We start from the raw sequence: 24,513 nt of genomic DNA, 5'->3' as shown, positions 1-24,513 counted from the left end.
TTTTCATGCCCCTCCCCATACACGCATCACTTTTTTTTTTTTACATCAGTACTTTCAACCCAAGTGTCAGCCAGCTAAAATGTCCTTATCCCAGTTGTCTCTAAGAACTGCTGGGATAAGGTTTGCAACCAGCCAGTTCAGCCCTACATCTCTCCATTCATCACCATAGAGACCCCTGCCCGTGCCTGCCACTTGAGAATTTAACTTAAAAGAAAGGAAAAAGAAAAAAAAAAAAAAAAAAACTCTCTAGAACAAAAGCAGCTCCTTTGGCAGGCACTCATAATTCCAGAGCACGGCAGGGGCTCCAGTGTTCATCCCAGCTAGCAGGAGCCCATGCTACATAAATCATGTTCCTGCCACTTCATGGCACTTCAGGAAATTACTGTCCAGTATTCACCTGGCCTAAATTGCTCAGAGAATTATCCAAAGGCATCTCATTTACGCTAGTAATATCAGCAAGAATGGAATGAAGTCCACAGCCTTGAGTAACTGACCTTCTTATCAGGCTACCCAGTGGACGACCATGGGCAAGTGTCCTTGGTGTGGCAGTTTCACCAGTTATGAAACAAGTAAGACCTGCCCCCAACTGACCTCAAAGGCTTTAAAAGTCAGGAATGAGAATACACCCTGCTTTGAATTCTTAACTAAATCCTGTAGGAACTCAATCCAGGATGCTCACTAGGTACCTACCAAGTTAAAGTTATCATGTTGAGTGTGACAAGGGCTCTCAGACCAGAAGGAACACATCACAATTTAAGGCAGATTACGAAATACATCCATATAGTTAAGGAGACCGTGAGCTATGTACCAAGGAAGAAGTGGAGTAATAATGATAACAAAACCACAGCAGCACATGCCAAGCACTGCTCTAAGGGCACCATGTATACTAACTCATATCACTAAGACCCTATGAAGTAGGGATTCTTACCTTCACTTTACAGATGCAGAAATAAAGATACTTTGTACAGAAAAGCAAGTAATCTTCCCAAGATCAAACGGCCTCTAAGTGGCTGGCAGGATAAAAACCCACAGTCTCAGCCAGGTGCGGTGGCTCAAGCCTGTAATCCCAGCACTTTGGGAGGCCGAGACGGGTGGATCACGAGGTCAGGGGATCGAGACCAGCCTGGCTAACACGGTGAAACCCCGTCTCTACTAAAAAACACAAAAAACTAGCCGGGCGAGGTGGCGGGCGCCTGTAGTCCCAGCTACTCGGGAGGCTGAGGCAGGAGAATGGCATAGACCTGGGAGGCGGAGCTTGCAGTGAGCTGAGATCCGGCCACTGCACTCCAGCCTGGGTGACAGAGAGAGATTCTGTCTAAAAAAAACAAAAACAAAAACAACAACAACAAAAAAAACCCACAGTCTCAGTCTCTCAGTCTAGTCTGTCTGAAATCTAAAAGAGAAAGATGATATGACGGCCAGGTGGGAGTAGTCAGGAAAGATGTACTAGAGATGGTGGCATTTCAAATGGACCTACAAGGATGAGAAGATATTATTACTAAAGTAGATATTATTACTTCTTACTAAGGATACCTTGTGTACCTGTTCTTAGGAGTTTAGTCACTTATAACAGGTGTAAACTATACACACATCAGCCCAGGCTTCTCTACCCACAGCATGCATTTGAGAGGAAACTGAGATCCCAGGATCTGAAGGGGTTCTACCTAATCATCCTCAACGCATCACTGAGTGACAGTAGCTCCCTCTAGGCTTTTCAGCACAGCAGAGGCATCACCCTAACGTACTATTCAACTATGCTGAGGCAATTAAAGCATCCTGATGAAGGTTCACCCTAAATATTTTTAAACCACCTTATTAAAAGGTGTGATGCAAGTATGAGGTGGCATTTTTATTTTTAAGTTCATCCTCTGCAGTCACTCATTTAGAGGTGTGAAAATAAAACCAGTGTTTCATGTCTCACTTCCTGTATTCCCGTTTGATTAACAGGCTTGCATCCCTGAGCTTGATGATGAAGGTGTATGGTAGAATGGGCTCTATATTATGATTTCACACAAACAAAAAAGCATTTTTTACACAGTGATGAGTGTTTTCTGAGGAACATGTAAGAACATGCAATTCTCCTCACCTGCAATCAACCAGCTCACATGACACAGGGAAACTTAAAAATTTCACGTAGGTATGTAATTCTAGAATAAAAGAGTATTTTCCTTATTGTTGCTTTACTACATTTTTTTTTAAATGGCAAGACCATGTAGTCGAACTTTTTAGAAACAATTATTTTTTTCTTCAGTACAATAACTGTTTGATTTAATATGCAAACATTGGTCACCATCACAAATTAGCCGGAAGCCCAACTAGATTAAAGACAACTGGACTGGCTAGAAACAATGGCTTGCACCTGAAATCCCAGCACTTTGGGAAGCCGAGAAGGGCAGATGGCTTGAGTTTAGAGGTTTGAGACCAGCTTGGGCAACATGGCAAAACCCTATCTCTATCAAAAACACAAAAAATTAGCTGGGCGTGGTGGCACACACCTGTGGTCCCAGGTGAAATATTACCAGCTACCTGGGAGGCTGAGGTGGAAGGATCACTTGAGCCAGGGAGGCAGAGGTTGCAGTGAACCAAGACAGTCCCATTGCACTCCAACCTGGGTGGCTAGGTGATACTCTGTCTTTAAAAAAAAAAAAAAGACAACTGGGCTAAAATGTTTGACAAAATCAGGATCGTAAGTGAAAGAACTGGAAAGAACCCTATAATTAGATACAACCCAATGTCACTCTGTTACCTGTAGTTAAACTCAGGCCCAGAGAAATGCAGCAAATCAGGACAGGAACTACAACTTGAATTCCCAGCCTCTTCTTTCAACCCGGACCAGTGTGCCCAACAGCCACAACATCTGAAGCTTGGGTCCTCTCAAATAGTGAACATCATAATTTATAGTCTACTAGAATATAAATTCCATTAAGGCTAAGAATTTTATTTCTCTTGTATACCACCATACAAGACCAAGAACAGGGGCTGGCATATAGTAGGTACTCAATAAATGTGCTAAATCAATAAAAGCAACATTCATCATTCAATAAAGGTGCAACATGCATCCAAAATCTTTATCAAGATAATCTCTACTGCACAGAGTTTGTAAAGATCCAGTGGGAGGCAGCAGGACAAGAGTAGAAGTAATCCTGAAATACTGGTATTTGCCAGGGAGAAACTTAACCCACAACTCCTAGCTCTTATTCCAGTTATTAGTTTACCCAGCCAAATTCCCAACTGTGAGAGCAAGGGGATTTTCTGAAATTAATTAGGGGCTTAAAGATTTTCCTTAATATTCAGAGGAGCCCGGCATTCCTTAACCTCCTATCTGATTTCAAATCCATGTCCTGCCACATTTCCTGTAAACAATTATACCTTCCCCTCAGTCCCTGACCCTGCACCCCACTAGATCAAGGAAATACACACAAATCACACAGAAAGACAATCCACAAAATGACTAACAGTACTGAACTATTTAACACTAACACCCCAGGAAAGGCACTCTAACTCACTAGATCAATAAACAATGAAAAACAACAGACACTGGTGTCCCCCACAGTCAGTCACTACCTTAATAACAAGCCATATGTTTCAATTCCTATCACAGCCACAGTAGCCAGCCCAGACATCATCTGACAAAGTTAGTGGATGTTACATTTATATAGCAACGCATCACCAGATGATGGCACACAGGATCCCAGAGGATTCTCTTCGTCCAGCTAATCCAGGTTAAAGACCAGATCTGAGGCAGTCTCTATTAGAGCAGGGCAGCAAATCGCCAGTCCAGCAGCATTTCCAGGCAGCTGAAGCATGCATTTATTAGCACTGCAAGTTACAGATTTTTTGGTCTGTGGACCCCAAGCTAGTAGAGGGGAAAAGAGAAAGCAACTCTCAGCATTGTATCAGTGGTTGGTCATGACTTTATAAGAAGTTAGCAGACCATTAGAAAAATCTACCTGTCACCAAATCTATTTGCAACCATCTCCTCTGATAAGTGCCTTACATATTAAGTCAAATAACTACAACTAGAGATTCATAAATTGAGTTTTGTGCATCTCAAAACATACTTTCGGACTGATATACAGGATTATGTGGGGAGATGCTTTACTGTCACTTGTAATTATTCTGAATGGGCAGCAGCTCTTTATATGTAGGATTTAGGTTTCTCTGCCCTAATTTCAGTCTCTGTAGAAAGAAGTGATCCGTAAATAAAGAGGTTAAATATATTAAAGAAGCCCTTCTCAGTGGTCTAGAATTATGGTTTCCCTTTTCTTATTATAAAACAAATCTTCAATTTAAAAAACCATCTACAATAAGAGGCCAGGTGCGGTGACTAACACCTGCAATCCTAGCATGTTGGGAGGCCAAGATGGGAGGATCGCTTGAGGCCAGGAGTTTGAGACCAGCCAGGTCAACATGGAAAACCCCACCTCTATTAAAAAACAAACAAACAAACAAACAAAAGAAAACAAAAAAACACATTTAAAAAACAATTATCTCCAATTAAACTTGGTAAGTTCTGGTGTTAGTGTAACTGAGTTTCTTACAGAACATGATACTTGTTTTTTTGCCAGGTCTTTGTAGATTGAGTTCATACTATACAATGGAAGAAAATTAGCAAGTTCGTGAAAAAAAAATGGTTTTTCATTTTCAGTTTACTATTAAAATAAACTTTTTTCTTTCATTTATTAGGCAATAAATCACACAGAATGCAAGAATGCAAGCAGAAATTAAAGCCTCTATTTGTACGGGATCTTCTGGAGGACAGAACGGCAAAACTGCACCCTTGATGGCCAGTAAGTTGAAGACATGAAGAGTAAAGAGTCAGGTTCAGCTTCCAGGTTCGCCCATCTTTGAAATGAGTCCTTTATATGGGGGGTGGGTTGGGGGGGTGAGAGGAATAAAATAAGAGCAAATAAAGTGGGGGCTATGAAAGCTATATTATATAATAGAGTTACATAAAGAAGAGTATCACTCAAAAGAACACTTGTTCACAGGCACTGAGGAGACCTGACTCTCCAATGCACAACATGTAAGAGTCGGGGTGATGTCCAGGTGTTTGAGGCCCTAGAAAGAAATTATGAAGGCATTTTTCTCAATTGGCTCATGAAGTACAGGCTATACAACCCTAATCCAAAAATGTGAAGTCTGAAATCCTCCAAAATCTGAAACTTTTATGATACCACAAGTGAAAAATTCTACACCTGGACTCACATGAGCAGCTGCAGTCAAAACACAGTCAGAACTTTGTTTCACGCACAAAATCGTTAAAAGTATTTTATAAAATTACCTTCCGGCTACGTGTATGAGGCATAAATGAATTTTGTGTTTAGACTTGAGTCCCATCCCCCACATAGCCCATTATGTATATGCAAATGTTTCAAACTCTGAAAAAAAAAAAAAAATCAAAAACCTGAACCACTTCTGGTCCCAAGCAATTCAGATAAGATATACTCAATCACATGGGGAGGGGGGAGGGGGGAGGGATTGCATTGGGAGTTATACCTGATGTAAATGACGAGTTGATGGGTGCAGCACACCAACATGGCACAAGTATACATATGTAACAAACCTGCACGTTATGCACATGTACCCTACAACTTAAAGTATAATAATAATAAATAAATTTTAAAAAATAAATAAATAAAAATAAAAAGGCAAAAAAAAAAAAAGATATACTCAATCACAGTATAGCATAGCAATTAAGTGTATAGGTTCCCTGGGCAGACAGCTGCCTGACCTTGGCAAATTACTGACTCAGTGACTTAGTTTTCTTATCCACCAAATGGAGAAAACAACAGTACCTACATCTGGTAGGGCTGTCAGGTAGATTAAATAAGCAAACACTTGCTTATTGCACACTCAATAAGTGTTCCTGCCATCATAATTATTATTATCCTCACCCACATTTATTTATTTTTTGGCTAATGTAGAGAGAAAGAAGGCCCTAGCTACAGGCATTAGGCATGAAGAGGTGAGTTGCTGGGTTGAAATCATCTTGCACAACACATTTTCTACATTAGGATATAAAGCTGCTGCTGGTCATCTCTTACTAGTGGGCACACAAAGCAGAAGGGACTACTCTCTCACTGGGTGTCTCTGCAAAGATTGCTCAGAAGAGGGTTTAAGGGGGAAGGAAAAAAACACACCTCCATCACCTTAAGAACTAAAAGGCAATTTTTAAGGACAATACGGAGGTTGGAAAATTCACTGGGGCTTTCAGCAAGTAACAAATGTGTCAATGAGCTTTCCTAAACTCTTTTTAGAGTTTAGACACATTTCACTGAATGTGAACATTTCATTCAGTGAAATGCATTTCAATACATTTTCACTGAAAATGTTGGCCATTCTACCAGTTCTGAGATGGGAACAAAACACAGTGACGAAAGAGATTTAGTTGTTTTGTTTACTCCAGATTACTTGAAAAATGAAGCAAGAGAGTAGCCTAAGGTTTATCCCTGATTCACTTAATAACAACTAAGCCTAAGCCAGAAAGTAAATGATGGAATAAAGTGACTGATCCAAAATGCTGGAATGCAACAGTAAGAAAACTGAAGCCCTATCAATCTAAACCTATTGTGAACAGCAGCAGCAACCAACTCAAGAGGTCCCAATGTCAACCTTGTGTATATGCTGCTTCAGAATCTTTAAAACAAAACCAAAAACACCCACCCAGGCTGTATTTGCAATGAGATGATCATCCCCACATCCAGCACTGCAGTGGAAGCCACACTCTAGGATCAGTACCTCAACGATTACAGAAGAACTAATTAATTCTAGCTATTTCTCAACTGGTCCCTGGGAGGCAAACACATCTTTACCATTCAAGAACCAGGTCAAAGATCACCTATTCTGTGAAGCCTTCTCTGATAAGCCCAGGCTGACCTAGTTAAGTGTATCTTCAGAATTCTCACTGCTGTTTATTTAGTGAAATGTTTACCCCAGAGAATTGCATGTTATGTTTCTGTATTTCAACCAAACAATTCGTATTAGACTGAAATGTGTACAGAGGAAGCATATATCTTTTTTTGTATTGCACATTTGCTGGATAAAGCAATGAATGAATGAATGAATGAATGAATGAATGAATGAATATCACAGTCCTGGGTTTTAGTAAATTCATACAGTTGATATGTATACTTTGTATTAAAATTGTTGAAACTCATAATGAAGCAGAGGGCAGTAAAAGAACATTAATTAAACTGCTTTCTAAATAACTGGTGGCAAACAGTAATAACAAGGAGGGGCACCAATTTCTGAATAATGGAATGTTCAAATAAAACACACTAAAATCAAAATAAAGTACACATTACTGTGTCAACATCACAGCAAAATATTCAGCAGAAACACATTGTGTATTGCCCATTTTTCTCTCCAAATAAATCAAAGGGACCTGATCTAATTTCAAGAAAGAAGATATAAATGATAACTGACAAAACCCTGCCCGAACAGAATCTTACATATCAGGTAAAACACTATATCGGGATTCAGACTGTTACGTAAATAGCAAATAAAGTGAAATCACAGCCTATCCTGCCAGCAAGTCCCTCACAGGGAGCAATCCTTTTCTCTCTACTACCTATACAACCACCAACCTTACTTCTCTGAAAGCCTTGTCCCAGCACGGAAATCTAACTTCTTCTGGTCAATCATGTTCCTTGATCCACCACCCAAATATAAGCTTCATGAAAGCAGAGACATTATTTTGCTTATAACAATATCCCTAGTACTTAAAACAGTGCTTATAGCAGAGATTGAAGAAGTATTTACTGAATTAATGAATACATGAATGGGTGAGAGGAAGGGAGAAAAGAGAAGGAAGGAAGGAGGAATCAGAGGATAAAGCGAAGGACTAATATAGAAGTGAGAAAGAATTTTTCGTCTCTGGAAAAGCCTGTACAAGCTGCAGAATGCTGTGGCAAATTAAAGCCAATATTTTCTAGGATTTTGGTGTTTATGAAGACAAAGCAAAATAAAGGGTTTTTTCTTTATTGACCCAGAGCAAATACTGACTTTTTAAGGAAAAAAATTCAGTATATCTACATTCAATCATTCAATAAACATTTATATGCCCACCATGTTCCATGCACCAACACTACACACAGGTAAATGCAGCAGAGAATGGAGCTAGCATATAAAAAGAAGATTTGGACATCCTCACCATCAACAACATCACTGGGCATCCCACTCTGCTTTCTGATAAAAACTGGTAGTTACTAGCAAGTCATCCCCGCATTCGGGCACTAAGTTCAATTTTTATTGGTATTATTCAAAGAAAAGAATTTCAAAAGATGACAAAAGCATAAAAGAAATGAAAAAAAAAAGATACAATAAAGAAAGGTAAGAACAACTGGAGTTGTCTGGCCTGGAGAACAAGGCTGATTTCATTAGAGGCTTCAAATACACAAAGGGCTTTTATGAGATAATCCTGAGCATTTCCACAGCTCTCCTTTCTTTCTGAGTGAGGCCTGTGTTTAGGCATTTCCTTCTATTGACTTCAGAGATGCCTTCCTCAAGTCAGAAGTGAATGCCAATATTTTGCTTGCTGATATGTAAGCAAGGGCTTAGCATTCCTAAAACACACAAATACTAGTTTCCTCCTTCTTAGGCTTTAGCAGCCTGTCTGTAGGCATTTCTTTCCCACCCTATAATTTATTCTCCGCCTTTGTTAAAACTGTAAGCACATCTGCAAAAGACTAAACATGACACTGTAAATGACTGTCACTTCCTTCTCCCCCGTATTTGGCATCCTGAGTGCAGAAACCAGATCACTTCACTAGAGTATTACACAGGGTCGCAATGGTACAGATGGCCACTTTACTACCTACAGTTACCCGTCATACATGCACAATGCCAGTGTTACACGTCTTTGCCCGGTGACCTCTGGGGAGAAAGCAGTAGATGGCAGGGGGTTAGGAAAAGTATCGTCCCTGTTTGCAAGGCTCAGTTAAATCATGAAGGTGCATGGCATCCAGGGATAACCGTTAGCAAACTATAAAATCATTCAGGTTTGTAGTTCAGCATCTTTTCAGTCCCTGGCCTTCACTGCCCCTTCCTAAATGTATTAATAGTTCTTCCAACTCCTACTACAAGATACCCAATCATCTATTTCTTGACCCATACATGCCCAAAGTGTCCATCCAAGTCAAAGGCAAAGTTCTAGATTCATTCTCAGGACCTATTCTGCCCTGTGCATTCGCCTCTCAAAAATAAAAATTAAATGAGTAATAATGACCAATAGAGACTGATAGATAAGGAACAGGGGCACAATATACTGTAATTAGCAAGTGTTTCCCATGGCTCTCATCATAATGTTGCTCTTTGTGACACCTCAAGTATTCCCAGGAAAAACAACAGCAATGTCAGACCCATAAAGTCAAACAGAAAAAGGAAGCAGGGTAGTGTGAGAATTCTTCTAATTATTAAACTCAGCAACACAATTCTTATGGCAAAGGAAACAATTTATTGGTGAGATCTTTCTCAGACAATAGTCTCCCCACCCTTACTCCAATCTGTATGCTTAATAAAGATGATTAGTTTTTGGTGGAGATGATTGTTGTTTTAATTAAAGACTATGCTAGCAGAGAGAGTTTGATTATAAAGTAACCCCAAGATACCATGGTGCTTTGTGCCATCTCAGCCTCAGGCACTTGCCTTGCATACCATTTCCATGACAGTTTCCCTAATCTATAGAACTAGAAGCCTGGATTTATAAAATGAGGCTGGAAAATTCTTGTTCTCGGTAAGGTCACTGTCTCAAAATGGCCAGCTCCAAGCCTCACTCACTTCTGCCTGTCCTCCTCAAACCACTTGATGGGTGACCTCGTCAAGTCACTTAACCTCCTTATATCTCTAATCCCTCAGATGAACAATTAATTGTGCTCCCTCATCTCATGGGAATGTTGAAAGAGATCACTATTAATAGACTAGTCCTTGCAAAGTTATTTGCTAATGCAAAATCACTATATGAGGCTGTGTCCTGAGGGCCACAGTGTGGTGTAATGCGAACAGAAAGGACTTGGAGTTGGATGTAATCAGGTTTAAACCTCAACCCTGCAACTAAGGAGCTGTCCAGGGATCTCAGACAAACTAGTTATGCTCTAAACCTAAGTTTCTTTATTTGAAAAATGGTGAGAAATAACACCTTCCCCTTGTTGCTGTTGTGAGAATGAGATGAGCTAATATATGTAAATTACTTAAAGTTCCTGGCACAAAGCAGGTACTCAAATGTCATTTTCCTTTGCAAGTACAGTATCTGTTGTAACTTCTCCTGGGCACCTGCACTGGAGATGACCTAAATAGGCCCCACACAATCCCCATTTGAAATACTGCAGCAGTCTTCTGTGTTCCTATTTCCACTCTCCTCGCCATCCACCCTTCATCTTCTACCATGCCATGAGCAAATGAAACCCCTGAAAATGCATCTCTCATACCATCCTCACTACTTAATATCCTCCAACAAATCCCTATTCCAACAGAGTTAAAGTCAAAAGCCTCATATACAAATCCCTATATCCTACAGAGTAAAAGTCTAAAGACAGAAAAGGCTTTTGACGGTCAGTTGTAGCTGAAACTTTACTTCCTACCTCCCAAACCGTCCTTTGCTCCTTCTCCCACTACACTCTATGCTCATCAGAACCACCTTGGAGCCTCTGTATGTAACATGTCATCCCCACCCCTTCTCAACAGATGAGCACCTCTTCCCACACAGTGTTGGGGTCTCGATTGGCTGAGTCATGAGGAGAGGTGCTTGGTAACCTGACCTTCTGCAACTTCCTCTTCCAGTTGAGTCACCTGTGAGGACACCAGAGGAGGGAAAGGAGAGCAAGCATAGCACTCTGCACAAAACCGCACAGTAGGCAGCAAGAAGCAAGGCAGATCCATGCTCTTCATAAAGTTCCCTTCAAGGGGATATCACAGTTGAGGCAAAGGAAAACAGGTCACTGTTGGACTACATGTGAACACCGAAAACCAACCTGTGGCACACAAATACCTATAATTCAGCAATGTTCGGCACCAGCTTAACCACAAGCCCCCATGAGTGGCCTGCTGGTCTGAGAACCTGAACCTCAGTGAGATTTTCAGCTCTCCCAGAAATCCTGGGAGCCCAGCTATCTTACATTCTTAATATAAGCTTCTCCAGCTCCAGAGTGGATACAAATCTTCCTTGAGTTGGAAGTTATTTCCTGAGCCTTTAACATTTGACAAAATGCCAGAACTGACTATTGGATAAGCTCTGTTGTCAACTCAAGATGATGAAAATACCACACTACATAGTTCGGGAGCTTCCTGACACTAACAAAGGTTGTTCACAAACATTACCCATATTGCACCCGCACACATCCCCCTTTTGTGGACAGGAAACTTTAAGAAGACTAAGTAACTTCCCCATAACCAAAGGAGCAGAGCCTAGTTCTCCTTGATCTACCAGTTCTGATTCTCTGAACTGCACAGGCTTGTGAGCCACTGAGGAACAGAATTACCGCCGAGCTTCTCCAGAAATGGTGGGCGTCCTGACTCATTTTTCTCATGCCATCATTCTCAGCAAACTATCACAAGGACAGAAAATCAAACACCACATGTTCTCACTCATAGGTGGGAAATGAACAATGAGAATACTTGGACACAGGGCGGGGAACATCACACACCAGGGCCTGTCGTGGGGTGGGGGGCTGTGGGAGGGATAGCATTAGGAGATATACCTAATGTAAATGACGAGTTGATGGGTGCAGCAAACCAATATGGCACATGTATACCTATGTAACAAACCTGCACGTTGTGCACATGTACCCTAGAACATAAAGTATAATTAAAAAGCAAAAAAACAGGTCAACAGGAACAATTTCAAACTCACTGTTACAAGGTAGGGAAATTTCCACACTGCATGTATCCAGATGCACACCAGACAAATGTATGACAGACCAGCCAAGCAAACTCCACAAAGAAGTAAAAGGAGACACTCCTTTCAGCGCCTCTTGTGTGCCAGGCACTGCACTTCACATTCTCACATACATGATCACATTTAAATTTTCCAATTGTGAGGTAGCTATTACCATCCCCATTTTATAATTATAAAAACCGAGGGCACAGAGGCTAAGTGACTTGCCCTAGGCCATTCAGTGAAGCCAATAACTAAACTCCAGATGTTTCTAAACAGTATGTTTTATTCTAGACAGTACACAGTCATTGGCCAGGAAATATGAGTTCCTTTGAGAAAGGTATGCTGGAGACATAAAATTACAAGTTTATATTACCTAGAACATACACAGCTGCAGTTCCAGTCCCTCAGCTCACCGCAGATCCAAAATACTCAGCTTCGTTTCCAATTTCCCCTGAGCCTCCATCACTGACTCCTTAGAAATTTCTATTAGTCTCTTATCTCCTTTCCCATTGAAAAAGAATGTCTTCCGTCTAAAAGTCATATTTTTCCATAACTGACCTGAAAGACAACTAGAGAGCAAGAGAACTCTTATGAAATTGACAATTTTCCATCCTCTCAAAGATTAATTCACCCAAGAGTCAACCACGAGTGTCACAATTTCAAAAACCATTCATTTTTTAACCCAACAATTATCCTGATCAAAATAAGTCTCACACAAGATTCTGACCTTAAATACTGAGTGCAAGCGGCATTGATTAAAAGCCTTAAACTTATCCTTTTATTGGCAAACACATTCAGGGGCAGTTATTCACGGCATCTGGTTCAGAAATTAGATAGTTAACTGTAGATTGATTAGTGTTTAGTATAAAGAAGAAAAAGACTAATTCCTATATTATTCCTGGCTCAGCAAGCGACAGCCTTGGCTTGGATCCATGACAAGGGGCCCAGAGAGACTCTAGGCCCCATCTGCACAACAGGAACCTGGGCAAGCCAAAGCTGTGTTCTGACAAGTGGTGTTTCCTCCCACTGGGAGAAAGAACACCTCTGCAGAGAGCGAGGGCCCACCCCAGCCCACTGACTCTCCCAGTGGTCCGAATATCCTGCTGTCACCGGAAAAGAGTACTTCTAGGAGCCAGTGCCAGACCAGTGAACTCAAAAGAAAGGCTCCTTAGTCAGCACAGGGGCACTGTCTGGGCATTAAGGTGGGGGCGGAGGGGGGCGGAATTTTGGACCACATTAAGAAGGGGACAGAGAGATGGATGAGGCAAATCACCAGCTGTGATGATAGTCATCATAAAAAAAATTAAACTTTTAGTAAGTACTGTGTATTGGGCACTATTATAAGAACTTCAAGTGGATTAAGTAATATATTTAATCCTTCCAACTCCACAGGCTTTGTTATAACCACTATTTTAACAACAAGCTATCCGAGACACAAAAATGCTATATAAGGTAAGATCCAAGGTCACATTCAGCCACTAAGTGGTAGAGAAAGGATTACAACCCAGGAAGTCTAGGTTTCAGACTCTTTTAAGCCTAAACACTGTAGTACGATACTTCCTCATGACGACACCTGGCCATACCTTTGCAGATGCAATAAACTGAACAAGTACCTATTATATGTCTACGTAACTGAAGAAGTTTACATACTGAGAAACAATCCCACAGGCTAAACCACTGATGAATAAAGGCCTAAAGTTCAGGTCAATGATTCATCCTTTCATCTACCCTTCCTACCTTCCACCTGCCTAAATATACTTCCCTCCTTTCCATCATATAGAATAGTATATGGAACAAAATTCAAAAAGTAACAAGGGGAGTTTAAGGAAAAGTCAGTCCCTGGCACCTCACTCTTGCTTCTCTCCTCTTCTCCCTAGAGGCATCTACTATTAGCAATAGACCAAAAAAAAAATTATTTTGAACAGAATACTTAGGTGATAAATAGCATTGAAAAATCATTCAACAAATGGAAAGAAATCAATCTGCCAGACCCAGAATGAAAGGCTAGTTCTGGTTAAGCAAACCTCTCAGACCCTGGGTGGCCAATTAGGCTGTTATTTATCAGACACTGCCTTAACAATATGCACATTAAGATAATTTATGAAAGGCTCAGAGAAATGTTTTTCTAGTCAATTATAATTGGTCAGGTGATCATTCTTAACTCACACACCCAAAACAAAATTTCGTGTGCACTTGCAAGTCACTTTAGTTTTCCTGGTGATTTTTAATGAACAAAAGCTTTCAAAGAAGACGTGCAACTTCCCTAAACAAAATGTTTTTGGCTTCTACTGCTTGCTGTTATCCCTGCTTATTTTCCAATGCCCTTCTCCTTTTCTTCTTCCATACCTCTGATGGCTTACTATTAACATAGAAAAGGAACAAGTTCTAGGTCTGGAAGCTCTGGGTTTCCATTTCATTTCACTCCCTAATTTCTGTAAGACCTTTTGCAAGTAAGTACCATAATTCCTCAAAACTCTGTCCTCCCTAGTCTGTGAAATGAAGCTAAGACCACCAACCTTTGTCATGCTAACCAATGAAACAATGTTTCTGAAGCCAGGCCTGGTGGCTCCTGCCTATAAACCCAGTACTTTGTGAGGCCCAGATCTTTACCAAAAAAACCTAAAAATCAGCTGAGTATGGTGGCTCATGCCTGTGGGTCTAGCTACTTGGGAGGCTGAGGGAGGAGGGTCACTTAAGCCCAAGAGTTTGAGGCTACAGTGAGCTATGATCTCACCACTGCACTCCAGCCTAGGAGACCCTCCCTCTGAAAAATACTTCTACTACTAATACTACTAATAATAATAACACAGTATTTGTTACATACAAATAACAAAACTAATATACTAATATAATACTACTAATAATAATACTAATATATCCTAATATAATAGTAATAACATAGTATTTGTGGAAATACTTGGCTCAGAAAGGCAATCAATATTTGTCAGCATTCCCTCCACCTTCTCATGTGGGTCAGACCTTCGGACTGAAACTTGAGAACCCCAACACCCTTACACTTTTGCCTTTTTCCAGTTTCTAATACACACCCTACCACACTGACAGAAACCAATCACCGTCATGTACTACTACATCAGCAGTACTTAAATCTGGGTCTCCTCATCAACAGAATGAGAAAACAAGAGAACATACCAAATGAACTCTGAAGACTATGTAAATGCGGGCTGTTGCAATATGAACATCTGCAGGGTATTCAGATTCCTTGTAAACTCTTCCTCATCCCCAGGCCCTACATTCCAGATACTTCTCAAGTTGTCTGTTCAGCCAGCCCCTACAGCCCAATTCAAAGAATCAAATGTGGCCCATTCTTTTCCTGCGGTTCTCTCCCTCCCCCTTTCCTGTCTGTAATGCCAGGGTGGTTTTTAAAACAAATGAGAATGGCACTCAAGAGGCAAAATGAATTCACTTAGCTCTGTGCTCCCCTCTCCCTTGCTGTTATTTATTTTTGTGTATTTCACTAGAAGCAACATTTGTCAACATGGCAGCAGAGAAGCCGCAAGTCAGGGAGAACTGTTTTTGTATAAAACAAATAAGCAGTGCAGGAGTGGTTTTGAATAAAGTTGCCATATGTGCAGCCGCAAAGTGCAAAATGGTGAGCCCTTGCACTGGCTGCAGCAGCTGCTTCCACACCCAAAGGAACAAATACTTGGGAAGGGAAAAAAGCTAAATTGGCCATTGACAGAAAAATTCAAAGAATTTCAATCACATGGTCCAGCAACAGACAAATCAGCACAGTCCACAGCTGAAACGAGGATAAGGGAAGGGAAAGAAGGTGGTGCCCACAACATCTGAAGAGGAAGAGGATGAGGGAATAAAGTAATGATAACTAAAGGGCACAGGTTTCTTGGCAAGGTGATGAAAATTTTCTAAAACTGACGGTGGTAGTGGTTGCACAACTCTGTAAATGTACTGAAAGTCATGGAAGTGTATACTTTAAATGGGTGACTCGCATAGTATGAGATACATTACAGTACATAAAGATGTTGTGGGGGGTGGTGGACTCAAAAAGGAATAGAAGTCAGTATATGGGAGGTATATCCTGAAGCCCCATCACAAAGAAATCTAGCAGTCCCATCACTATTTATTAAGCCCTGGGCAAGGTGCACTGCTTATGTCATCTCATTCAATCCTGACAACGACCTCTTCAGGCATTATTTCCAATTTACAGACAGAGAAGCTTGGGCTCAGAGATATCTAAGGTGATTCTGCTTCTAACCAAGTATCCGTCTCCAAGTCCATGCTCCTTCCACCTTACCCCACTACCTCCCTACTCATCTAATCTCATCACTGAGGAACACAGTATTTATACTGTATCAGTGATTTATTTTCTCAAATAAACTTGCCCCTAAGCAAATTGTTTCACTGAAACTAAACTTGACAAGAGCTCTCTGACACACTCATTATTTCCCTCTATTCTTATAAAGATACCAAAAACAAGCCTGTATGCTTCTTGTTGATGACCCACTTTTCTCTAAGAACCTGAGTCACTACATACAGTGTTGCCCTCAGGGACTCCTAGGATGTTTGAGGCTGCCTGTTTAGCCCAACTGTCATACTTTTATTTTAATAGCTATTGTGTCTCTTCCCCCTGCAGTCAATCAGAGTTCTTTATAATTGTCTGTACATCTTCAGAATATAAAAGTTCTCTTTCATCTCTACCTAGCTGATTAAGGGGTCAAAGGAAGCTTCACCAGAAACTGTTACTACGAAAGTTCCAGTTTTGTGACAGTTATTTGTTAATCAATGGCTTTTTCAGTTTTATAACCAGAATTTAAGATAAAGAGATTGCCACCCATCTGATTTGTGGATAAGTGGGAGTTTACAACAGTAACAATAATTACTATCACATTTGATTTTTATGCAATACTTCTAATTTTTCCAAATGACCAGGCTACCCTAGCCCTTTCAAAAATTAAAGATATGGTCTAAAATCGCAAACACGGTAAGCTGTTTTTAAAGGGAACATAATCTCTTCTTTCCAAACTGAGACCCCTACACAAAATTCAATAACTCAAGTTTCATATTAGGAAAAATCCATTCTCATAAGGAACACTAAAGAAAAATTCCATAAATATATTCTATCTAGATTTGATTTGGATTTGAAATTTTTTTAATTAGAAAAGAAAAAAAAATGCTAAGCCATCTCATATTCTACTCAGCAAAGAAACTCTATGAACTCTGTATGCTTCATGCCCATTTTATAGATTGAAAAATGGCCTAACAGATTTCAAAACTTATGCAAATAATTTCTGGCACACTTTCTCTGTCACACACACGCACACCTCTCTCCTTCTGTCATACACATACATACATATACATACACACACACACACACACACACACACACACAATGACAAAAACTGTGGGAGAGCCAATCCAGTACTCCAAGCAGCTCATGTGGTGGCAAATCTCAGGCTTTGAAGCCAGAAATAACTGAATTTGAAATCTACCGTTGCTACTTCTAGTTGCATGATCATGAATAAGCCAATTCTCTACGTGTAAAACAAAGCTAATGAACCTTCCAAGTCATGCTGAAAACAAAACAAGATCTCGTTTATAATGCCCACAGTCCAGAGCTTATATTCAGCAAATTATTCATATTTTACCTCCACATCATTTTATACCTATATACCATATTCAAATAGCCTTAGCATTTACTAATAACTTATTAATACCATGTGCAAGGAATCACTCTTTTATGCCATATCCAAGGTCATACCACAGTAAATGGCAGTTTGGTTCAGAGTTCAGGCTACTTCCTATTTTGTAAAGCAGAAGTACACAAAGGTAACTTTGCAGATAACAACACAGCGATTCCCATTCACCAGAGCAGTGGTTCTCAAAGGGTGGTCCCTGACCAGCAGCACTGGCATGCCTTGACATTTGTAAATAATGCAAATTCTTGGACCCTGCCCTAAACTTCCTGAATCAGAAACCCTTTGGGTAGGGCCCAACGTTCCATGTTTTAAAGAGTGCATCAAATCACCTGGGGGATTTGTTAAAACACAGATGCTAGGTCCAAGCAACACAGATACTGAGGCTTCTGCCACGATCTTTTGGACACTCAAACACAAAAATGCCAACAAGGCCAGGCTCTTGTGTCCAACTCTACCTTGTTTATGGTCACCAGCCCTAGGCAGGCAGCATCCAAGGTCCACACCTGTAGTGGCTGATGATGGTGTCCCATGTCCATCATCCAAAGATCTGAGTTTCCCCCAACAAACTCCATTCTCAACACAATGGTCAGAGTCCTCTTACCCAATACAACCCTCGCCACAGTGCCCCACCTCATTCAGAGTAAAGGCCAAAGTCCTTCTAGTACCTACAAGGTCCTGTATGACCTGTGACACCTCCCCATCATCTGCTACCCCTCTAATCTCTGCCCTATTTCTACCTCCCTCTCTGCTTGAGTCAGGCTGACGTCCTTGCTACTCCTCAAACCTGGCAAGAGTACCCACTTAGGACACTTGTACCTTGCAGTGTCTCCACCTAGACTGATATTCTCTTAGGAAGAGTTGTGCAGCTCATTCCATTCCCTCTTCAAGTCTTTGCATAAATGGAACCTTAGAGAGGTCTTTCCTGATGTCTAGCACCTCCATCTCAACACACCCTTATTCCTAGACCCTGAATTATTTCCCTCCATAGAATGCATCACCATCAGAGATGCCAAATATTTACTTGATGTTTATTTGCTTGAAGTCTGTTTCTCCCAAGTAGAAGGTAAGTTTCATGAGGACAGAGCCTGTTTTGTTTGTTGCTGTACCATCAAAGCCAAGAGGAGAGCCTATCAAGCATCCATAACCATATGTTCGATGAATTAATAAATGAGAGAACACAGTTAATCCCAAACAACTTAGAAAAAGCAGCCAAATGTCATAAAAAATGTTGATGTAGGCCAGGCATAGTGATTCATGCCTATAATCCCAGTACTTTGGGAGGCCAGGGCAGAAAGATTGCTTGAGGCCAGGATTTCAAGGTCAGTCTTGGTAACATAGGGAGACCCTGTCTCTAAATAAAAAATAAAAATAAATTTTAAAAAATGTTCATTAGCGGGGCACGCCTGTAGTTTCAGCCACTCAAGAGGCTGAGGCAGGAGGATCACTTGAGCCCAGGAGCTCAAGGCTGCAGTGAGCTATGATCGTGCTCCTGCATTTCAACCTGGGCAAAAGAGTGAGACTTTGTCTCCTAAGGAAAAAAAATTTTAAATGACTGGCATTGTTTTTGTATTATCATTATCAGTAACACAATTGGCAAGATATCTACTAAACCCACACAGAATACTCAAAACCCCATTTCTTCAGAAGAAATGCCATGCACCATGCAAACGGCAAGATTATGTTTTTTAAACCCACACAAATATTACTTCCCCTGAACGTAATTTCTAATTTACAGCTCCAAAATATAATCTATACTGGAATTTGCATAAAACTCAACAGACCTGCAGCAAGATATTAAATTTTAAATTTGCATGCAAGAATGGCCAAGTAATATTAGTCTAGCCAAGGAGATCATGTCTGTAAACTCAAGAGCTTGCAGATGTAATGAGAAGAAAAAGTGTACACTTCAATGAAAGCAAGTTGATTAAAATGCTCTGATGCAGTGGTAACAGTGCAAAGGAGGCAAAAGTGCATTTCAAATTTCATAAGCTAGGCTCTGATAACATAAAATGAGAATCACGGCTCCAAAATAGGGCAATGGAACATACTGGCATCTGCTCCATCTGTAAATATTACCAGGTGACAAAGGTAAATAGTCTGAGTTTGAATGTACCTATCTGGCCTACATTCCCTGAAGTACCCTTTGGATCAAGGAGCTACATTACCAGCAGTGATTTATAGCAACAGGGATGGTAATGTTACTGTTCTCACCAGTTGTACAGCCCAACCTATGCACGAGGCGCAGGGAGAGGTGGTTTTTTTGGTCAGACAGAAAAAGAGTTTCTTACTCTCTGAACCACCAAAATGCAAAGGCGAAATGCTTGATGACCTGTTCTGAAACACTAATGCAATGTGGACTAAGAAGAGATGTTTAAGAACTAGGCCTCAGGGGGTCCAGGACGCTCCTCTCCAGAAGCAGCCAAATGGATTGCAGCACTTTGCAAAAAAGACATTCCTTGAGAAGCACTTGGGTGCAAAACAGGATAACAGCAAAAAAGTGACTGAACTTTCTGAGGAGCCTGTTTACGGTGATTTGTGTAGCTTGTTTACAGAAATTCTAAGCAATATTTTCTTTTTTATTTTTTAGAGATAAGCCTGTCACCTAGACTGGAGTGCAGCAGTGTGATTATAGCTCACTGCAGTCTTCATCTCCTGGGCTCATGTGATCCTCAGCCTCCCTGGGTAACTGGGACTACAGGCATATACCACGATATTGGCTAATTTTTTTTTTTTTGGTAGTGTGGGGGGGGTCTTGATTTGTAGTCCAGACTGGTATCCAAGTCCTGAGCTCAAGCAATACTCCTACCTCAGTCTCCCAAAGTGCTAAGACTATAGGCATGAGCCATCACACTTGGACTAACAATATTTTATTTTAAAAAGAGTCTTGGTGCTCTAAAAGTGTGAAATCACTGGTCTAATAGAATGAATCTTGAAGAGGAAACAGAAAAGGAATATCAAATGTTGATCTATGCTTGATATCTTTCTGGCTGTGAGATCTTGGTCAACTCCAACACTCTAAGCTCCACCTGATCAATAAAAGGGGGTTAAAAATACATATTCCTTAAGATGCAAAAACTCTACTCCTAGATATTTACTCAGAAGAGATGAAAACATAGCTGCACAAAGATTTGTACATAAATGTTCATCGCAGCTCTACTTACAGCAGCCCCAAATTGGAAACAACCCAAAAGCCCATCACCGGCAGAATGGCAGAATGGCTAAACACACTGTAGTACATGCAACACTGGAACGCCACAGAGCAAGAAAAAGGACCAGCCTGCTGATACATGCCAACAACATGAATGTACCTCAGAATGATTACGCTGGCCAGGCGTGCTGGCTCATGCCTATAATCCCAGCACTTTGAGAGGCTGAGGCCTCAATTAACACCAGGAGTTCAAACCCAGCCTGAGAAACACAGCAAGACCTAGTCTCTACCAAAAAAAGGAAAAAAAAATTTTTAATGAGCCTAGCAAGGTGGCACATGCCTACAGTCCCAGCTACTCAGGAGGCTGAGGGGGGAGAATTTGCTTGAGCCCAGGAGTTCTAAGTTACAGTGAGCTATGATCATGCCACTACACTCCAGCTTGGGTGACAAGCAAGATCCTATCTCAAAAAATAGGTAGGTAGATAGGTAGGTATGCAGGTAGGTAGATAAGATTTAAAATAATTATGCTGAGTGAACAAGCCAGACATAAGACAGTGTGTAAAATGTAATTCCATTTATATAAAACTCTAAATAAGAAAACTCTATAATGACAGGAAGCAGATGAGTGGTTGCCTGGGGCTAAATGTAAGAATGACAGACTGACTGGGAAAGAGATAAGGGAATTTTTAGGGTGACAGAAATATCCTTATATCTTGATAGCAGTGGTGACTGTAGCTGGAAGTCATAAAACTGTACACTTAAAAATCGATGCACTTTATTGTATGTAAAAAATAAAGTTGAAAAAAATACATGTCCCATCTAACCCATGACAATGTTATTAAGGAATAAGTGATATAAATTATATGTGGAAGCTTAATGCACGTGCCCTGGGACAAAGTCATAGCAAACAACGTATTTTTTATTCTGAAAGTCCAAAACATGGTACCGAAGGAAGTCCTGGCTACTGACAACACTGATGAAAGCTGAAGTACTAAGCACATCCTCTGTGTCATACATGCTCTAAGGTCTTCATGTGCGTCAACCCATCTAGTCTTTACAACAACCCTGTGAGGAAGGAACTATTATTATTCCCATATTACAGATGAGGAAACTGAGGCACTGAGAGGTTAGGTAACTTGCCCAAAGTCACAAGAAAAGCCAGAGCAAACAATTTTCAGGTAAGTGAGAGTCTTACAACTAGCAAAGTACTGGGCCTGGAAAGCTACTTTCCCACCTAAAGACAAGCATCAAAGTGGTGCCTCCAAGCCAGAGCCACCAACTCTGCAGAAGGCCTTCCCCTTCAGTAGAGTAGAAAGCTAACCTCATCTCTTCTGTGGATCTGCGGAAGAGCAAATAAAAACAGAATAGCTAGAACAAAAAAAAAAAGTTGGTAACATCTCTACATAAAAGTCATAAAAGTGGTTTACAGGCAACAAATAATTACCATAACTAGCCACCTACTATGTGAGGTTTGGCTAAGAGCTTTAAATGTGTTCTCATGCAACCTTCACAGCAACTTAGAGAAATAGGAAGTATTATAATGACCACTGTATAGATGAAGAAATTGATTCTTAGGACAGGTAAGATAATCTACCAAAGGTATATACAACCAGCTAGTGATATAACTCACACTTGAATCAAATCTATCTTCAAAGTTAGTTTTGATGCTTAAATGTATTCCCAACCCAATCTCAATAAAATCAAAGTCTTAAGAAAATAACGTAAAAAGTTAGTAAAACTATGGACATCCCAACCAAGCCTGCATTGTCTCCAACTGTTCCAGTATTTTTCTGAGAATGTAACAGTCACTGTTATTTACAGAGCAAACATGCCAGGCATAGTGCTAAGGGCTTTAGATATGAACTCAGGTAATCTTCACAACAAACCTACAAGATTCAAAGAGAAGAAAATCTTTCCCCCTAAAACTGTGTATCCAGCCAACTACCTTTTGAGATGAAGGGCAAAAGAAAGACATCTATGATAAACAAAAAAGAGCATTTACTACCAATAGGCACTCGCTAAAGGAAATTCTAAAGAAAAGTCAAACCTGAAGGAAGGTCTGAGATGCAAGAAAGAATTCTGAACAAATAAACTGTCAAATATATAGGTAAATCTAAAAGACCATCTGCCTCTCCTCCTCCCCCACCCACCCACAAAAAAAAGGTAAAACAGGCTGGGCACTGTGGCTCATGCCTATAATCCCAGCACTTTAGGTGGAAGGGATCACTTTAGCCCAGGAATTCAATACCAGCCCGGGCAGCATAGGGAGATCCTGTCTCTACAAAATAGAAAATTTTTAAATTAGCCAAGTGTGGTTGCTCATGCCTGTAGTCGTAGCTACTTGGGAGTACCAAACGGGGAGGATCGCTTAAGCCCGTGAGGCTGAGGCTGCAGCGAGCCAAGATTGTACCACTAAACTTCAACCTGAGTGACGGAGGCCCTGTCTCAAAAGAAAAAAGAAAAAAAAAAAAAGAAAAGAAAAAAGGCAAAACAAATACAGGATTTAGGTTGGGGTGGGAGTATGATCAGATATAGGGTGGCCACTTATATTATTCAAGATAGTTAGGCTATGGAATTTTTTTTTTTTTTTTTTAAGACAGGGTTTTGCTCTGCTGTTTAGGCTGGAATACAGTGGTGCCATTACGGCTCACTGCAACCTCTGCCTTCCAGGCTCAATCCATCCTCCTGCCTCAGCCTCCCAAGTAGCTGGGACTACACAGGTGCATGCCACCACATCCACCTAATTTTTTAAATTTTTAGTAGAGTCAGGGTTTCGCCACATTGCCCAGGCTGGTCTCCAACTCCTGGGCTCAAGCAATCCACCCAACTTGGCCTCCCAACATACTGGGATTCTGGGCGTGAGACACCGCACCTGGCCTGGATTAACTTTAGACTCAAAAGTATATGTGACTTTATTTCAAGGGTAATTACTAAAACAATACCATTTGAATCTTTAAAACCAAATCAGGGTTGGGGGTGGGGTAGAGTTGAATAAGAAGGAATGAACTGGAAAATGGTGGTGCACAGATTCGAATCCAGGATGCCAAGTTCCCAAGCCTATTCGCAAAACAATACCACCACACTGCATACAATCAGCTCTCAGAAATCACATGTGTGTCCTTAGGAAACAAACATACTATTTCCGCTTGCCATCTTTTCTCAAAGCACATGAGGACTTAAGATCTAAATCCTCAATGGATCAAGAGTTAATGAGAAATTACCACCACAGGCCACACTCCATACACAGCACTTGTTCTTGGCCTCTGCAAAGGAAATCTTTCCAAGTAGGTTGGAAAGTCAGCAAGATGGTAACTTGAAGCAGAACATTTTTTATAGCTAGAACCATCCAAGCCCATCACCACTTTAAATTTTGCCTAAAAATTAACAACCCCTGGGCAAAAAGCTTTTTTTCATAGCCAAAGGAGCAGTGATAACCTCACACCTAAACTCTGCATTGCTCTCCTATTGAAAGACATTTCTGGCCAGGCGTGATGGCTCATGCCTGTAATCCCAGCACCTTGGGAGGCCAAGGCGGGCGGATCACCTGAGGTCGGGAGTTCGAGACCAGCCTGACTAACATGGTGAAACTCTGCCTCTATTAAAAATATAAAAAAAAATTAGCCAGGCATGGTGGCAGGCGCCTGTAATCCCAGCTACTTGGGAGGCTGAGACAGGAGAATCCCTTGAACCCAAGAGGTGGAGGTTGCAGTGAGCCGAGATCGCACCACTGCACTCCATCCAGCCTGGGCAACAAGAGCAAAACTCCAACTCAAAAAAGTAAAAAAAAAAAAAAAAAAAAAGACATTTCTGATTTA

The 24,513-nt window shown here is 40.8% G+C and overlaps 1 protein-coding gene across 10 annotated transcripts in view; it reads right to left on the bottom strand.

Annotated features, from left to right (window-relative positions):
• The window catches only part of AUTS2 (activator of transcription and developmental regulator AUTS2), a 1,204,012-nt gene that overhangs the window by 1,033,931 nt on the left and 145,568 nt on the right, over window positions 1-24,513 (bottom strand). The window lies entirely within an intron of this gene.

This window comes from Macaca mulatta, chromosome 3, assembly GCF_049350105.2.
Source record: "Macaca mulatta isolate MMU2019108-1 chromosome 3, T2T-MMU8v2.0, whole genome shotgun sequence".
In the NCBI taxonomy this organism is placed as follows: Eukaryota; Metazoa; Chordata; class Mammalia; order Primates; family Cercopithecidae; genus Macaca; species Macaca mulatta.
Note: the sequence above shows the minus strand (reverse complement) of the source record. Positions and strands in the feature narration are given on the sequence as shown.